The sequence below is a fragment of the Trachypithecus francoisi genome, unplaced genomic scaffold (assembly GCF_009764315.1).
Source record: "Trachypithecus francoisi isolate TF-2019V2 unplaced genomic scaffold, Tfra_2.0 Lachesis_group8, whole genome shotgun sequence".
Taxonomy (NCBI): domain Eukaryota; kingdom Metazoa; phylum Chordata; class Mammalia; order Primates; family Cercopithecidae; genus Trachypithecus; species Trachypithecus francoisi.
The window spans coordinates 89928927-89947745 of NW_022681473.1; the positions used below are offsets into that span (position 1 = coordinate 89928927).

Below are 18819 nucleotides of genomic sequence, written 5' to 3' on the forward strand. Positions count from 1 at the left end.
TGAAAGAAACAATCTGAAATAAATATAACACCTGTAGTGACTAGACACTAAAATGTCTCACAGTAATTCCCACTTCTTGGCATTTACAATGTAATCTCTCACTTTGTCTGTTGACTATGGCTATTAAGTTGCTTCTGGAGAATAGATTATAAGTAAAGTAATGGGATATGACTCCCAACAGTGGGTTACAGAAGCCACTGGCTTCCATCTTGTTTGTCTTTTTTGCTTTCTGGCTTGCTCATATTGATGGAAATCCGCTCATGCTGAGAGCTGTCCTATTGACAGACCCACTGGGAATGGCCTCTGGCCAACAGCCCAAGAGTAAGTGAAGCACTCAGTCCAACATCCCTAAGGAATTTGAATCCTACTAGTAGTCATGTGAGTGAGTTTACTAGTTGTATCCATACCTATTGGAACGCTGGGATGAGACAACCTCCCAGCTTGTGAAAGACACAGAGCAAGGGTTGAGCCACACCTGCTTCCCTGACCCACAAAGGCTGTGAGGGAATCAACACATAATCTTTGTTCATTTTCTGGGCTACCTTTCTACTATTTTTACTATAATTCTATATTTCTGCAGAAAATCATTCTCTTAGTTTCATAGCTTTAAAGTTTCCTTTACATGTTTCCTCTATTTTAAGTTTCTGTGTCATCTTGTGATCATCTCAACAGGTTGGTATTCTTTTCTAGGAAGCCAGTTCCTCCATTCAGCCCAGATTTGTTTATTTAGGTCTTGATTATGCATTCTTCTTTGTTCTCCTTTATATTTTGTACAAGGCCTACTTTTTAGTCCTATTTGTTACATAAACAGATGCTGCAGAGAAAATCTGTAAAAAAAGGCAAATGCCGCAATTAGAAGAGAAAATTTCAATCTTCCTACTACTTGCTCACAGTTTATATTAAATATATTATACTTTATTCATTACATTAGAAATTGTGAAATATTTAAAATATAAAGGAAATAATTCATGAAAGCCTCTTGTGACTATATCTATTAACTTTATTAAACTTTAATATTTTCCCAAATTTGCTTCAGTATTTTTTGACATAAAATTTAAGTTGAGAGTTCTTATTTTGCTTGGGTTGTGTCTCCCACTTTTTCCACTCTTAGAGGAGCCACTGTACTTTGTCATTTATATGCATGTATTTATATTTCTGTACATATGAAGCCTATAATATATGAAGCCTGTATTTCTATACATATGAAGCTTATGTACGGCTTTTAAAAAAAAATTATGTCAATGATTCTGTGTATATCATTCATGATCCACCTTTTCTGGATCAACGTTATATCCTAGAGATTCATGTATCTTGATATCTTCAGTTCTAAGTTCATTTCATTTCCTATAAAGCATACTGCACTATGACTCTATTACAATTTCTTTATCCATTCGCTTTTTGTAAATATTTTGGTTGTTTCTAATTTTATGCTGTTATATGTCAAATGCATTTATTCATGCCTCATTAGTAACTGTGTTAAATGTATTTTAGGAGTGCAATTTTTATATAAAAGCATTATAACATTTCCAGATATCGTCAAATTGCTTTCCAAAGTGATTGACACTTATACTAACATGGTACGAGTGTTCATATTTCTCCATGTTGTCACCAACATATAATTTTTTGGCAGTCTCTTGAGCATAGTATATTTTATTGTGGTTTAGTTTGCGTTTTCTTGACTAGTGAGGTTGAAATTTCAAATATTGGACATTCTGTTTTTTTCTAATGCATATTTCTTATTCACATATGTTGACTGTTTCTATTAGAATATTTTACTTTCATTGAATGTAGAAAATTTATAAATCAGTTGGTCACTAATTGATTAAATGCATTGCAGATATATTCTCTCAGAATGTAGCTTATCTTTTTACTGTTTCAGTAGCATCTTTAGTTAAGCAGAATTTTTTGATTTTTGTGTAATGTGATATAGCAATGTTTTCCTTTGTAGTCTGTGCTTTTCATATCCAAAAAAAAAAAAAACACTTTTTACCTTAAATTTTTATTTTCTTTCAAATGTAAATTTTGATTTTCATATTTAGGTGTTTACATGAGATTATTTTTGTATATAATACGAGGTAATTACCTGATTTCATTTGTTTTCTGTTTTTGGAATACTATGTATTTAACTAATGTCAATGATCTCCACTGATTTGTGAAAGCACTCCCTCATATATTTTCAAACTTACTTTAAATCCTTCAGTAACGTGGTTTAATGTTTTCGAAAATAGTTTTCACATCTTTAGTTAAGTTTATTCCTAGATCTCATACAGTTTTTGTCTCCTAGAAAATAATAACATAGTAAGCATAGCATAGTGTTTGTTAAGTTGGTATATAGAGCCCTGTCACTCTGTTTCTGTTGTCTTTCTGTTTTTGCTCATATGGCCTTGTCTAATAATATGTGTTAGATACTGTATTTGGGAAAATTGCTTGTAAAAATAGCCAGCTGTGTGGTTAGGAGGAACACAGAAAAGGTTTGGTTAAAAGTAGCCGGTATCTGCCACACACTTTGATTTCTTTAGGATGTTTTCATTTTTCCCTTGCTTTCTGTTAGATAGATTGTTTTCTATATTTAATTCCTCTCTCTTGTTTTATATCTTTTTTGCATCATATAGCTGTTTCTTTTGTGATTACCATTAACTTAGTCTATAGTGGTAATCAGTAATGACATTTCCCAAGTATAATGTTATTCAATAATTTTATTTTTTCAAACATAAAATATTTGCATGCTTTAAGTACTTACTGTTTTTCTTTTGCTAATTGTCCCTTATTTACAAAAATATGTTTAATAATCAATACTTAATTATATTTTCTGTAACATTAGTATCTATAGTCATAATTTCTTCCATTGTAATTTTTCTCTCTGTGTTCACTTTTTGGATAAAGCACATTTTGTAGTTAAAAAGGATATCACTGTCGCAAACTATTTTAGTCTGTATCTGTCTGGACATATCTTTATTTTGCCGTTACTCTTGAGTGACAGATGATTTGGCAGGGTGTAAAATTTCTGGGTTGATAGTTATGTTCCCTTAATACTTTAAATATCTGCTGGCCTCTTTTGTAGCAGTCAGGTGTGTTATCAATCTAGTTATTATTTTCTTTGTTAATAGATTGCCCTGTGGAAGTTATTTATTTCTAATGCTTGACATTTTGTACCTTTACTATGTGCTTTCTAAAAGTTTATTTTTGCTTATCGACCCAGCACTTATGAGACAATTCAAAAGAAAATATAATATAGAAATATAATTTCAAAGAAAATGTAACATCTTTCTTTTCAAATGTGCAAAATCCAGCTATTTTTCTGATTCGTCTATTCTTCTACACTTTTGGTGTGTTATAATTGCTTACTTAGTTTAAGGAAGTCCATTCCTGCCTTTGTATTTTGGAGTATCTTAAGCATATTTATTTTAAAGTCCTAACAGATAGAAGTTTAAGTGTATTTTATCTGGAATAAATTCTTATTCCTATTATTGACTTTGCCCATTTTTTTTTTTGCAACATAGAATTTTTTATCTATGTTGTAATTTTTGGTTTTCCTTGCAGGTACATACAGAAAGGAAGTATTTTATTATTTTATTTTCCCCCTCTCAACTCTGTGTTTTCCTCTTATTTTAAACCAATTTATGGTCACTGCCGTCTTGTCCTTCCAAACTCTAGATAAGAACCAGTTCTTATAATGACATTTTGAGGCATTAGATTTCTGTTTGGGATATTGAGATTCAGTCACTGTGCCTGGGAATAGCTTAATTAAGTTCACAGTCAAGAAGCTATATCTGCTTGCTTTCATCTTTGCAGGTCCACACCTTTCAATGTACTGTAGCCTCACATGTTCACAGAAACTGACACACATACATACACACAAAAGGCATCCAACCTGTTGTTACAGGTATCGTGACAGAGGTATATACAGTATTATTTGGTAACATAGAAGAGAGGCATCAAATCTAACCTGTGTTGTATGATTAAGTGAATCAAAATTGAGGAAGTGATACTGGATCTAAAATATATTGCATGTGTAGAAGTACATTATAGATAAAATAAATCATGTGTTCAAAGGCAAAGAGGTAAGAGAGCACACTCCTGTGTTTAAGGACCTGCATGTTATGTATTATACTTGTAGCAAAGTGTGAATGGCTGCAATGAAATTATAAATAGACTTAGTCTTCTTTTTAAGGAGTCTAAACATTTTATCAGTATTAACAGCAAGCCTCGATTAATCAGTGGAATCTTTTTAGCAGCAGTTGCCCGAGAGACCTCTAAGCATGCAGATTTAAAATAATAATAATAATAAAGTCTCTCTCGTAGGAGGAAGGAAATAAGGGGGGGCAGAAAGATGCTTTCACATTTAAAAAGGAAAAAAACTGATAATTATCTCAAGGAAAGCAGTAGTAGCAGAGATAAAGAGAAAATAATAGTTTATCACCCTGTATTCTACTAGAGTGTCTCCACATAGGTGTATTTGGTCAGAGCAGTTGTCTTCATTGACTTTTTTTTTTTTTTTTTTTAATATGAGACAGGGCTTCACTCTGTGGCCCAGGCTGGAGTGCAATGGCATGATCTTGGTTCACTGCAACCTCTGCCTCCTGGGTTCAAGTGATTCTTTAATCTCAGCCTCCCTGGTACCTGGGACTACAGGGTCATACTGCCACGCTCAGCTAATTTTTGTGGTTTTTGGTAGAGATAGGGTTTCACCATGTTGGCCAGGATGGTCTTGAACTCCTGACCTCAGGCGATCCACCCACCTTGACCTCCCAAAGTGCTGGAATTACAGCCATGAGCCACTGTGCCCTATCCATTCATTGGTTCTTTTTAAGTTTTATTATGTCTAATAATAAAAATTTGGTCAATAACATATTTAGAATAGGATTACAGTGAACATAAAACATCTGTACAGGTTTATTAAATGAAGATGTACTTTTCAAATTTTTTCTGTAGGAGATATTGGCCATCCACTGTGTGCAAGCTATACATTAACTCATCACAAGACAGTTATTATTGTTTTAATCTCTAAAGTTTTGAAAGTATTTGATAAGTATCCTGACTGTATAGCACATTCATATGTGTTATGCTTTCTATGTGAAATAGAATAAAATAATAGTTATATAGATCTTCAGAGATATGTACAATGATTGTGGTCTAGTACTAAATCAGTAACATGAATAGCTCATTATAAGATAATTTGTGAAAAAAAAACTTTATGAACCTTTATATAATGGCTGCTGCTTCTTTGTAAACTAATGATAGCATTCTTTCTTAGTCCATTTTGTCATTCGGTTACAGTATACCACAGACTGGATAATTTAAAATGAGCAGAAATGTGTTGGCTCACAATTCTGGAGAAAGGGAAGTACAATACAAAGTGCTGGAATCTGGTGGGGACATTCTTGCTGCATCATCACATGGTGAAGGTGGAAGGGCAGAGAGAGTGAGAGCAAGAATGGATAATGCAATTGCAACAGTAATGGCCTAATCATGTCTTAAAGGTCCCACCTCTTAATACTGTTACAACGTTAATTAACTGAATATAAATTTTAAAGGGGAAACACCTTGAAATCATAGTCGATACCCTGCGGTATTTTATTAAAGAGAAAGTTAAGTATCAGTGAATATGAAATAGTTTTTGTTTACACATGCATAATCATGGAATCGTTTATCTAAATTTAAGATATATGGAAAACTAAAAGACCTTTGCATATATTATTTTACTACCCTCAAGGGAATTTACATTATTAAAATCATGTATCTTTATCTTCAGTGGTCATGCTGATGATGTATTTTAGTCACAGATATTAAATTTTATTATAGTAGTTCACTTAAACAATGACAAATCCCATCTAAATGTGAGCTGTTGTTTCTAATATTCACATATTCATGGAATGTATCTGTACTTGCTATATTCTGTTTCCTGTGAGAATTAGAAAACATCGTGTCTGAATCCACTTTGTTATTTATCATGGTAGTTAGATCATTTTAGCAACCAATGGTATTCCATTTAGAGCAAATTTAGTGATTGTGTTGTGATATTTGAAAAGTGTGATTTACCAAAAAAAAAAAAAAAAAGAAGCTTTTGGTTATATTTTAATTAGCTCTGTTCTTTAACAGATATTCCCTGGTGATACAATTAAAGAAGCATCAAAATTTTTAGTGATCTGAAATGGTGAAAATGCATATTCTAATGTACTTGAAAATATTTGCATAGAGGTTAATCTGATAATTTGCTATACATATGGCCACATTTAGGGAGTATAGAAAAAGGCTGCATTCAGAATTATTGTGTTGCATGACAATGAAAACATGGTTGTGAATATTGTGGACTGGCCCATAGTAGGCAGAGAGAATTCAAATGTTATACCTTGATCATCCCCAGGCTTTATAATAGAAAATAATCAAGAAAGGCACAGTAGTTACTCATTGATACTTGATTGAGGTGAGGAGATGCATATAGTCAGTGAATAAAAACTTGTGAGCTGGTCTCATAAAAGAAAGAAGAGAAATGGAACAGTATCTACAAAGGTGAGTACTGCTCATTGGCATTGAGCAACCAGAAAAGCCCTCAGTATCTACTCTGTTTTCAACCTGATATTGTTATTTCGGATAATAGCTTTGATCCCTTGAAATTGTGTCAGTGCAAATGTTTCATAGACCTAAGAGGTATAATGTGGTTTAAAAAGGAACAGCTGAGTTGTTAATAATTCTTCTAAAGTAGTTATTTGAGTACAGAGTGACATTTAAGTGATTTAAAAAATTGACCAAGGTTTAAATTTAAAAAGTTTAAAGGTAATGCATTGAAAGCCCTTATGAGTTAACACCTCAGACACATGCGGGATATATACTTTCAGGGGACTTAGGCAGGGGTTATTAACCAGAACTGATACTATACCTGTTCCTCCCTCTATAAATATAAACTGGTTCTTGACTTCATCTGTTTTTATTGTTATGATTTTAGTAGGAGTCAACTTAATTAAGTGTTGGGTGCATTTCATTCTTCTATTTGTGATGAGATGGTTAGGTTAAGATATTTCATCTTTGGATAGAGGCAGTCTGGATTAAGAGTGATTCAAACTAGATAGCTCAGACTTTTTTTTGGCGGGGGCGGGGGTAGGCGAGGAGCATGTTCTTGAGATTCAGAGACTGCAGTGCTGTTTTTGGTGGAGAAATGGTGGTCCTTAGAGGAAGCAGATAGTTTTTCTACTAAAGCAAAGCACATAATTTTGCTCTCTTTAATTCCTTCAGTGATAAACACAATCTTCAGTTTATAAATCCTCTGTGTCTACACAGGCTTTTAAAATGTTTAGCACTGTCTTCTGACAACTGGAAGATTCCTGCATCTACAAATTTGTTGCCTTATGTTGTCAGTACTTTTGGCTAAATTTTATCATTAACATGATTTATTACCAGATTTGACCTGGCACGTGGGCAGTGGCATCCTGACTCAAAGCAACCCCTTTGGTGACAATTTTCTGTTGTTTCCTCAAAATACTTTTTGTTGATAAATTGTTTTAGAGACACAAGCACAAAATGTAAATGATATTCTATGAAAATGAGAATTCTGTCTCGGAGGGGGGAAGTGTATTTTATTTGGATGACACTCTTCTAAGTAAAATACATCATGCCAGTTTCCCCAATTTAAAAATTGAGACCATTCTAATAATAACTTTACAGTCTTACGACCATTCATCAAAACTTTGATTTTATTCTCTTATTGTAGTCTTAATTTTAGAGCCATTTATTATTTTATATTTACCTGCTTTTTCACCAATTTAAGTATATGTGATGTGAGCAGATACCATTTCATAGTCTCCTCTTTATTCTCTTTCAGCACTTAGAGTGGTGCATGGTTACTGGGAGCTTTACAAATATTTTTAAATAAGAAGGCATCTATTTAAGAACTGCTTCATTTGTCTTGAAATCTGAATTTAGGCTGAATTTCTACACCACAATAGGATATTTACTAAATATTTTTGAACACAATAGTGTATTTTGGATTATAATTGGAAAGGAGAAAAGAATAATGTCCACCTTCAACAAGATGACCTATTGGTTTGGCATCCTGTGAATCTTAAGTTGGTGCAAATGTAATTAAGGTTTTGTACCATGAATTTTAAATCATAACTAGGCTCTTATACGTCTTTATTAATCAAAATAGGAACCATTACAATCAATACATTTTTGCCAATGAAAAATAAATTTGTTTATTCCTGTAGCATAGTAATCCGTGCTTCAGGATTCTACAAACTCTTGGAAAGCATTTTCTGCATGCTGCTGGTTGTGCAAGCATTTTTCCTGCAAAAAAAAAATGTTGATGTGATTGAAGAAGTGGTAGTTGGTTGGCTAGAGGTCAGGTGAATATAGTGAATGAGGCAAAATTTCATAGCTCAATTCATTCAACTTTTGAAGTATTGATTGTGTGACATGCAGCCAGGCATTGTGGTGGAGAAGAATTGGGCCCTTTCTGTTGACCAATGCTGGCTGTTGGCGTTGCAGTTTTTGGTGCAGCTCATCAATTTGATTATCATACTTTTCAGATGTAATGGTTTCACCTATATTCAGAAAGCTATAATGGATCTAGCCAGCAGCAGAGCACCAGTGACCATGTCTTTTTTTTTTTTTTTTTTTGGTGCAAATTTGACTTAAGAAGGTGCTTTTCAGCTTCATCTCCATCCAACCACTGAGCTGGTCGTCATTAGTTGTATAAAATCCAGTTTACGTTGCACGTCGCAATCTAATAGAGAAATGGTTGATTGTTGCATAGAATAAGAGAATAGGACACTTCAAAATGATGTTCTTTTGGGGAGCGGGGTCAGCTCATGAGGTACCTACCTACTGAGATGTTTTACCTTTCCGATTTGCTTCAAATGCTAAATGACCGTCGAATGGTTGACACTGAGTTCTTCAGCAACTTCTCATGTAGTGGGAAGAGGATCAGCTTTCATGATTGCTCTCATTTGGTCATTGTCAACTTCCAATGGCCAGCCACTAAGTTCCTCATCTTCAAGTTTCTTGTCTCCTTTGCAAAACTTCTTGAACCACCACTGCACTGTACATTTGTTGGCAGTTACTGCGCAAAATGTGTTGCTGATGTTGTGAGTTGTCGCCTCTGCTTTATGACCCATTTTGAACTCGAATAAGAAAACTGCTTGAATTTGCTTTTTGTCTAACATCATTTCCATAGTTTAAAAAAAAATCAAGTAACAAGTCATTAGCAGAAAAGCAAGAAATGCCCATTAAAATGATATATAACATAACCACATTTAACAATGCATTCCAATATCCAGTGGCAAACCCCAGCAAGGCAAAAACTACAGTTACATTGGCATCACCCTAACACATGGAGTTGGTGCGCTTTGATTGTTTTTGTAAGTGATAACATTACTGCATCCTCTGACCTATCTTTTATAGCTGTATGAAAGTGACAAAAACCTATTAGGCTCGCACTTTATTTATGTTGTGTGTACAATGAAATGCTACACTACCCATGAAACATTCATCACTATGCTTATTAATAAATAATGCTCTTCAATTCTTAGAAATTCTTGAAAGTTTTATAGTTTATACTTGTTTAAGTTTCATAAACTTCATTTCAATGTTGAAAGACAACTGAAAGTTAAAGGAAGATCTGGACAATTTAAGAATTCATCTAAGATACATGGTGCGAAAAGTTTTTCTCACCTTGTAACTATTTATGGCATCATAAAATACAATTTCTGGTTAACACTTCAAAATTTCTTCAAATCATCACATGAAATATACTAATGATCATTAAAAGGGCATTTCTTAACATTTTATTGGGCATGATAGGCTGCTATTTCCTTTATGTGATATTACTGATACACTTACATTACATTATATGAGTAAGCTAATCACAGTCATAAATTACAGCTAACCAGCAGGCAGAACGATTGGAGCCTGGCATTAGATGCAATCCCTGAGAAAAATCAGCACAGAAGTTGATGTTTAAAAAGAAGATTTAAGCCTGAAAGGCAGATTTAGAATTGAGGGAGACATGATAACATTGGGTCATGATTCAAGAAAACAGTCGAAACAGTGATCCAAAACCAAAAAGCAAGCCTTTCTGAGAGAACCTGGCTGCGGGAGTCTCAGATGGATGATAATTAAAATGTCTTGGAAGGAAGGAAGTTTTAAAGTTAGTATCTGGGTAGCCTATCAGTAAGTGGCAGAAGTTTTGGAAGGAGTTAGAGTCAGACAATAACTTGATCCTAGGGCAGGACTCTATAAAGGAAACTATTGTCTGCGTAACAAGATAATATACAGACAATCCCTAATTGAATATAGTTTGATTTACAATTTTTAAACTTTATGATTGTGTGAAAGTGATATGCATTAAGTAGAAACCATACTCTGAGAACCCATACAACTGCTCTGTTTCTTACTTTCTGTAGAGTTTTCAGTAAATGACATGAGGTGATAAAACTGTATTATAAAATAATCTTTGTGTTAGATGACTTTGCTTATGTGGAGACCAATGTGAGTGTTCTGAACAACTTTCAGGTAGGCTAGGATAAACTCTGATATTCAGCATATTAGTTGAATTAAATGCATTTTTGAATTACAATATTTTCAATTTATGATAGGTTTATTGAGGTATAATCTTATAAGCTGAAGAGCATCTGTACTACTGCTCCTAGAAACTTCACTTGGAGATAGGGAGATGGGACTTCCAGAGTCATAATTTATAGTAGAACTGGATCGTCCTGTTCAGGATCCCCATCATCTCCCGTTTCTTGCTCTAGGTCAGTGATTCTCAGTCGCTGTATCACCTCCTTCTTCAGTGTGTTTCAGACGTTTGTGAGGGTAGTCTCAGCTATTCAAGGATGTTACTTTCATTTAGAGAGTAGAGACCAGGAATTCTAAATGTCCTGTGATTGCAAAGCACAGAACTCTTAAGTGTCCTGGCAGGCATTTTTGTGAGTGAAAATTCTCTTTATAATTATTTGGTAAAATAATCTGACTTGACATCATATTACTTGATATTATATTACGTGGTGTTTTTAAATACAGTGGATATTTCAATGCAAACACTATATGAATTACAAGATTATGCTTAGTTTTGTTCAGAACTTAACCAGAGGTTTCTGTCCATTTAGAAAACATACTACCTAACACCAGTGCACTTTGAGTCACTAATTCTAGACACCTGGATTAGTTTCCATTTGTAGATGCTGCATTCATGGGGATTTTGTGAACAAAAGCTCTTGATTGCTTCTTCATGTTGTCTATTATAATTCTGAAAACGTACATACTGAAAATGTACATTTTGAATTAAATATTATTTTAGGCTGGGCACAGTGGCTCATGCCTGTAATTGCAGCACTTTGGGAGGCTAAGGTAGAAAGATTGGTTTAGCCTAGGAGGTCGAGGCTGCAGTGAGCCATGATTGTGCCACTGCACTCCATCCAGCTTGGATGACCGAGCAAGACCTTACTTCAAGAAACGAAAAAACCAAACCACAATTTTACAGTAAACGACTATACCTCTATTTGTCCTTTTTAAATCATTTTTAAAAGAATTACTTGCAGGTAGTTAGAATATTCATTAATTTTATCTGACAGTCACAAAAGGAGAGTACAAAATAGTTAAAATTCAAAAACTTTGAGAAACTGCTAGATGGATGTAAGGTACTTTTGCTCCATTTCATATTGTTTTTCTCAACTTGGTGAGACTAGGATAGATGGGGTTACTGCTAAGGCTGGGGGATAACAAAAGAGTAAGGGAGGAACAGGACTACATATATATGATTTTATAATTTACAAGTTTAGTTTAAACATCTCTGATTTATGCTACTCCAGATGACTGTCTCCACAGCTAGCTCTTCGCTTGCCTCCATAGTCAAGACCATTTTGCCCTAGCCATTTAATTGATACCTTGTTTTCCTGGTATAAAGCTGCAGGAGAGTGATCCAGAGTAATTCAGGAGTTTCCCTTCTTGTATGTCTACCTTCCATTTTTCAGTTAACTGTTTGAAGACCTATTGCTTCCATGATGCAAACTCCTTTCAAAAATTTTATGTTCCCCTCCAAGGAGACTCTGTCCTTTACCCAGCTAATTGAGTCCTACTTTGCTGTATGTGGTTGCCCTGTGGTGGGTAAGATCAGTACCGTCACTAGCTAAAATTGGTTCAGAAGCAGAAACTGATGATGACACATGTGTTCAAAAAGGGTATGAAGAGATTGATTCTTTGTAACATGAGGCTTTCTGAGAAGACACATTGGTATGAAAACAGCCTGAGTGAAGAAAGTAATGAGTGGCTTGGGTTTTTAATTGTGGTTGTGAGGTAGGGTTGGGATAAGGGTTCCTATGTGGGCCAGGGTTTGTGTGGTGTAAACTTCTCCCCTGGAGTCAAGGCAGGAGGTGCCCAGCTTCTGACCCTGCCCAGAGGTGAGGCAACAGAGAAAAGGCAAATAATGTGGCTGGAAAGGTGTCAGTGGTCAAAGAGCTGACATAATGTCAGACTTAATTACCTGAGTCTATGGTGAACGTCAGTCACTTAAAAATCCAAAACGAGAGCCACAGCAGCACCCATACAACATAAATGTATCCATAATAGCACTGGGCCTTCTAGAAGGGTTAACAATCGGATTTAGGAATGGAAACATAAGGATGAAAACCCATTTTCAGAATATGGCCATATGAAGAAGGCTTGGAGCTCAAGAATTAAGTAGAAAGCTAATTAAAAAAAAAACTGGAGTACTATAACTGGTCAAGCTAAATATATGGTTGACTGGTTAAATACCTCCTGTCATAGGCCCTAGGCCTGGAAATATATGTTAGCTAAGTAGTAAGCAATCAAGTGGTCTGAACTAGAAAAGATGGTTATCAGCAAGACTGTAATCTAATTGTTACAGGAAAGAGGTCCAGATACAGACCCCAAGAGAGGATTCTTGGATCTTTTGCAAGAAACAATTCAGGGCAAGTCCGTAAAGTGAAAGCAAGTTTATTAAGAAAGTAAAGAAATAAAATAATGGCTACTCCATAGACAGATAGCCCCAAGGGCTGCTCGTTACCCATTTTTATGGTTATTCCTTGGTTATATGCTAAGCAAGGGGTGGTTTGTTCAAACCTCACCCTTTTAGACCATATAGGGTAAGTTCCTGACTTTGCCATGGCATTTGTAAACTGTCATGGTACTGGTGGGAGTGTAACAGTGAGGACGACCAGAGGTCACTCTTGTGGCTGTTTCTGTTTTGGTGGATTATAGCTGGCTGCTTTACTTTAGCCTGTTTTATCAGCAGGGTCTTTATGACCTGTATCTTGTGCTTACCTCCTGTCTTATTTGTGACTGAGAAGCCTTAACCATCTGAGAATGCAGCTCCGTAGGTCTCAGCCTCATTTTTCCCAGCCCCTATTCATGATGGAGTTGCTGTGTTTCAAATGCCTCTGACATGATGATGATATACAGTTCAATGAACTTTGTTTCCTGATGAAATTTCATCTTCTTTAGTAGTTAAAAATGATTTTATTTTAATATAATATTAGTCAACATAAGAAACTCTGGACACTGTAACAAATTACTTTTTAACACAATGACATGTTTCTTTTGTATTCACATCACATTCTGCTTAGTTGTTGAACGAGGTACTCTCCGTATGGAAAGTTTTGGAACCACATTCAGTTGATCTAATATCTTTGATATCACTAAAGCCTTATTGGCATCTTCTGCTCCTCTACCTTTAGAGAATTGAAAAATAAGAGAGGATAAAGGGTTGTGCGTGATTTTTTTTGTAGCCAGCCCTGGATCTTACATACAACATGTCAGTCTAGAATTAACTGACATGGCCCCATATCAAACCTAAAAAAGGCCAGTAAAGTGTCCCAGTGTTCCTAGGAAAAGGAAATGGGATTAGGGAGCATTTAGCCAGTACTTGTCACACATGAATTAAAAAAACCTATTAAATATAACGTGATAATGATGACATTAAAATTACACTCTGATAATTTTAACATCATGTTTAAAGTAGGCTCTTCGGAAATACTTCTTAATTGATTGATTATGGTTAAAATTATTTAAGGTCAGTTCTGTGGGTTATATAGAAACAGATTTGTTTTAGTAAAAGCTAAAAGTGAAAACAAAAACTTCATTTTGGTTAATTTCTCATTTTTCATAATATTTTATTAGTGGAACAAGGTATTCTTCTAGTAGAAAGTTTATAAAATATAGAAAATATGACAATTTCTATGAATTAGTTATATTGACATGCAGGTAAATGTAATTACCAGAAAATCTTGAGTAAAGTACATCTATTATGGAGTAGACTTGAGTAAAAAATTGTCCTCATCTAGGACACAAATTGATGGTTTTAATTTTAAGATGAACTTCATTTTCAGACAATAATCTGTTATGACCTCACATATTACTGGATGTAACCAAGCTAAGACTGGATATAGATCCCACAGAGATTTTTAGAAATGATGCCTGAAATGAATCATTCTTCTTCCAGTTCTGAAAGCTTATGGCTGAATGATAGCATAAAAATCAAACATCTATCAGGTATTTTTATTTTCTCCAGTATCACACTTTGTAAATGATACTTTTATCTCTTATTTTTTGTTTTTTTATTTTTTATTTTTAAAATAATTTTCTTGCAATTAATATAGGGAGAGGAAAATGGTTTATTAGTTACCTTTTCCTATATTTAAAAAATCCTCAAAACTTAGCAACTTAAGAAAACAGTCAAGCATTTTTCTCTTCAAGTCTGAAATCTGAGTAGCTTAGCTGGGAGGTTCAGGCTCAAGGTCTTTCAGGAGGTTGCAGTCAAGCTATCAATTATACCTCCATTCTTATTTGAAAACTCCACAAAGGGAGGATCCACTTAAAAATTCACCTGCGTGATTGTTGGTAGGCCTCAGTTTCTTGCTGCCTTTTGGCGAAGCCAGATATTTCAGTTCCTTATATGTCGGCCTCTCCACAGCCTGGAAAAGTATCCTTTGGATATGCAACTGTCTTCTTGAGGGAGTGACCCATGAGAGAAACTGTACCCCAGAAGGAAGCTGCATTACTTAGTATTAGAAGTAATATAGTATACCTTTTGCTTTTAGTTAGAAATAAGTCATTAAGTCAAGTTGACACTCACGGGGAAAGAAATTAAGCTCAACTCCTTGAAGGGAGGGTTATCAAAGAAATTGTAGACATGTTTTTTAAACTACCCCAAGTGGCTTTGGGAAAATTATTCACAAGTCAATCGGTCTAAAGATGGTAGAAAAGGCATGTTTACTTTATATCATTATTTTGAAGTACAATTAAAAGATCAAAAAGGAGACATGAAAAGGTTACCTTCATTGAAACAAGGGAAAAAAGACTTGAAAATAATGAGGAAAGAAATATCCAACAATTGCCTTTGTCCTCAGACTTCAGGACAAATACCAATTTGCCTAATGGTAAGTCATCCAGCCCTTAAAAGAAATGTGTACTCAATTGTTCATTAATAAATGTAAACTAATAGGTTGAAGAAGTCTGTGTAAAAGTTGACAAATGACTCAGGATACTTCAGAACATTTGGAAGGAGACATTAAAATAAGAACTACTCTGACAAGCCTCAAATATTTCTTTTTTTCCATCTAAGTTTTTGTTTGGGAGGACCATTGAAGTTGAGGCAGAGGGAAGGAGGCAAGAGATTCAGAAATCGTCAGATTATAGTTAGGCTCCTAACTTGAGGATTTTCCCTGTGAACCACGCAGATGTCCTAAAAAGGAAATCAGGTTAATACAGATACATAACATCTGTGCATTCAGATATTACAGATAATCACATTACTAACAACAGTTTAAAGAAGCAATACATGAAACCAAAGTAGATATAAGATAACGGAAGAAATGATATGTAAGTATTGGAGCTCGGGAAACGAAGAGAAAACGATTAGAGTTGAAACTCTTATTAGTAGTAATATAGTTGCACCTAATTAGATAGTAATATAGCAACCAAACTCAACAAAGTCAAATAAAAAAGAAGATATAGAAGTCATTACACAGTTTATGGAGAAAATTTTTTTTTTTTTTTTTTTTTTTTTTTTAAGAAAAACAAGGTATGCCTAATTGGTCTGAGGAGAAAAGAGCAAATGAGAAATAAATTTTCCCGAAAAAGTCATTAGACTGAAAGTTAAAAAGGCCATCTGAGTCTCAGAAAAAAAAAAAAAAAAAGACATATCCACCATAATTATTGACATTCAAGGTGGGTAGAGTCCTGTGGATGCCCATGTATAAAATCCAATCACTTAAAAATGATGAAAGTCAGACCGGAGTCAGACTACTTCACCATGGTAATGTCCAGTGTTACCAGAGGGTGGAAAAATACACACAAAATCATTAGTGAAATTAGTAGTGAACATGTAATTTGATACCTACCAAGTTGTCTCTTAATGATAAAGACAAAATAGATATATTCTTGACTATGCAAAAAGGAATACGGCATACAAGAGCTTTTTGGTAACAAATAAGGAACTTAGAAATGGAAAAATCATGGGAAGGTACTAAGTATCTAGTCTCATAATAAGAACTATTAAGAAATTTTGTAAAATATGATTATCAAACAAAATTGAGAAAATTTAAGAAGTATATTTGAGAAGTTTGTCATTCTTGGTAGCAGAGAATAAACAGATTATTTCCAAATTGAAACAATTCTTTTCTATACACACACACACACACACACACACACACACACACATATATGTATATATTTTTTTGGATGGAGCTTCACTCTTCTTGCCCAGACGGGAGTGCAATGGAGCGATCTTGGCTCTCTGCAATTTCCACCTCCAATGTTCAAGCGATTCTCCTGCCTCAGCCTCTGAAGTAGCTGGAATTACAGGCATGCACCACCATGCTCAGCTAATTTTGTAGTTTTGGTAGAGACAGGGTTTCACCATGTTGGCCAGGCTGGTCTAAAACTACTGACCTCAGATGATCCCCCCACCTCAGCCTCCCAAAGTGGTGAAAGTACAGATGTAGGCCACCACACCTGGCTATTTTCTATGTAGATTTAGCTAATTGTTTTCTGTCTCAGTTTTGTCATCTCTAAGATAAAAGGACTAATTATTGCCATTGGTGATTGTGAGTGTTTCGTGGTATTATGCATGAAAAGTATTCATCATAATGTCTGGCATATAGTAATTATACTAAAAGTAAATATCAGTTATTATTGATCACAGTTTATTCAGTGCTTGCAATATACAAGGTATTTGCAAATGTTAATACCAACTGATATTCATACTAATATTGTAAAGTAGGCATTGTTATCCACAAATAATACATAAGTAGCAGATAATCAAAGATGTTTTGTTCATGGCTAAAAAATACTACTACTGGAATTTGAACCTGTGTCCAAATCTAAAGCTCAAGAATTGTCTATTATATAAAAATATAACACATACTTATTATATGTGAATTTTATGCAACATAGGTATTTTTAATGTTTAAGTCATAGTTTTCATGTGTAAAGATCAGAAACGGTTATTCACAAGGTAATTGTGCTGTTAATTCTTAAAATTTGATTTATACAAATTTTGACATAAAAATTTATAAAATTTTTCCAAGTTGTTATAAACTCATAGTTCTACAACAAATACAAAGTTTTGACAATAATTTTCTCTAGTTATTTATTAAATCATCTATTTTCCTTTTCCATGTTGAATAAAAGTTTTAATTGACAGCAATATAATTCGGTACTGCGAAACACATTTTGATTACATTGGTGTAATATTTTGCTGTAGCTTAAAAAACCTGCAGCTAGGCCAGTTGAGGTGGTTCACTCCTGCAACCCCAGCACTTTGGGAGGCCTAGACGGGTGGATCACTTGAGGTTAGGAGTACAAGACCAGCCTGGCCAACATGGCAAAAACCTGTCTCTACTAAAAATTCAAAAATTACCTAGGCATGGTAGCTGGAATTGCAGCTACACGGGAGGCTGTGGCAGGAGAATCGTTTGAACCCAGGAAGCAGAGGTTTAAGTGAGCCAAGATCGTGCCACTGCACTCCAGAAAGAGTGGGAGTGAGACTCTGAAAAACAAACAAAAACAAATCCTGCATCTAGGTTATCTAGGACTCAAAATATCTGCCCGTACATGCTCATAGTGAGGGCTCAGTTTTTATTTGGTTTAGAATACTATGAAAACTCCTGTTTTACTTCGCCAAAACAAAATATCATATAATATATTTAAAGAAAGCAACTCATTTTACTCTGAATTTGTTCTTCTAAATATGAGGTGTATATCTTTTCCCAGAAGTTTATTTAGCTCAAATTTCCTGGAACATTTATTTTTATACTTTTTTCTTAACATTTTCTTGTGGTTATCTGCAGAAGATATAAACTTCTGTTTAATACAGATATGGGAAATACGTCTTTCCTGAAATCATTTCTCTATCTTTATCTATAGCAGTAGTTTTTAACAAGGGTCATTTTGATCCTAGGACACATATAACAGTGTCTGGATACATTTTTTATTATTACATGTTGGAGAGAGATGCTACTGGAATCTATTGGGTAGAGGCCACAGATGCTGCTAACCATTCTGCAATGTACAAGATAGCCCCCACTCAACAGAAAGATCTGTCCCAAAACGTCAGTGGTGCAGAGACTGAGAAACTTGATCTAGGGATATTATGTGATCAAATTCATGATGAATGAAAATTAAGCAAAAAAAGATTTACTTTTTCACAAATTCACAATTCAGGATGCTATGGATCTTAGATATGCACACAATGCTCTTAATGTTTACATAACTGTGGGCTAAAATAACTTACTTGTATTCTCCTCTGTACATTTACTAACCATTTCTCCAGCTAACTTAGTCTAAAACTCAAGTCCAAGTTGACAT

General features: G+C 34.5%; 1 protein-coding gene across 1 annotated transcript in view; it reads left to right on the plus strand.

Annotated features, from left to right (window-relative positions):
- CNTN5 (contactin 5) overlaps window positions 1–18819 on the plus strand; it is a 1344835-nt gene that overhangs the window by 802248 nt on the left and 523768 nt on the right. The gene's annotated exons all lie outside the window — the stretch shown is intronic.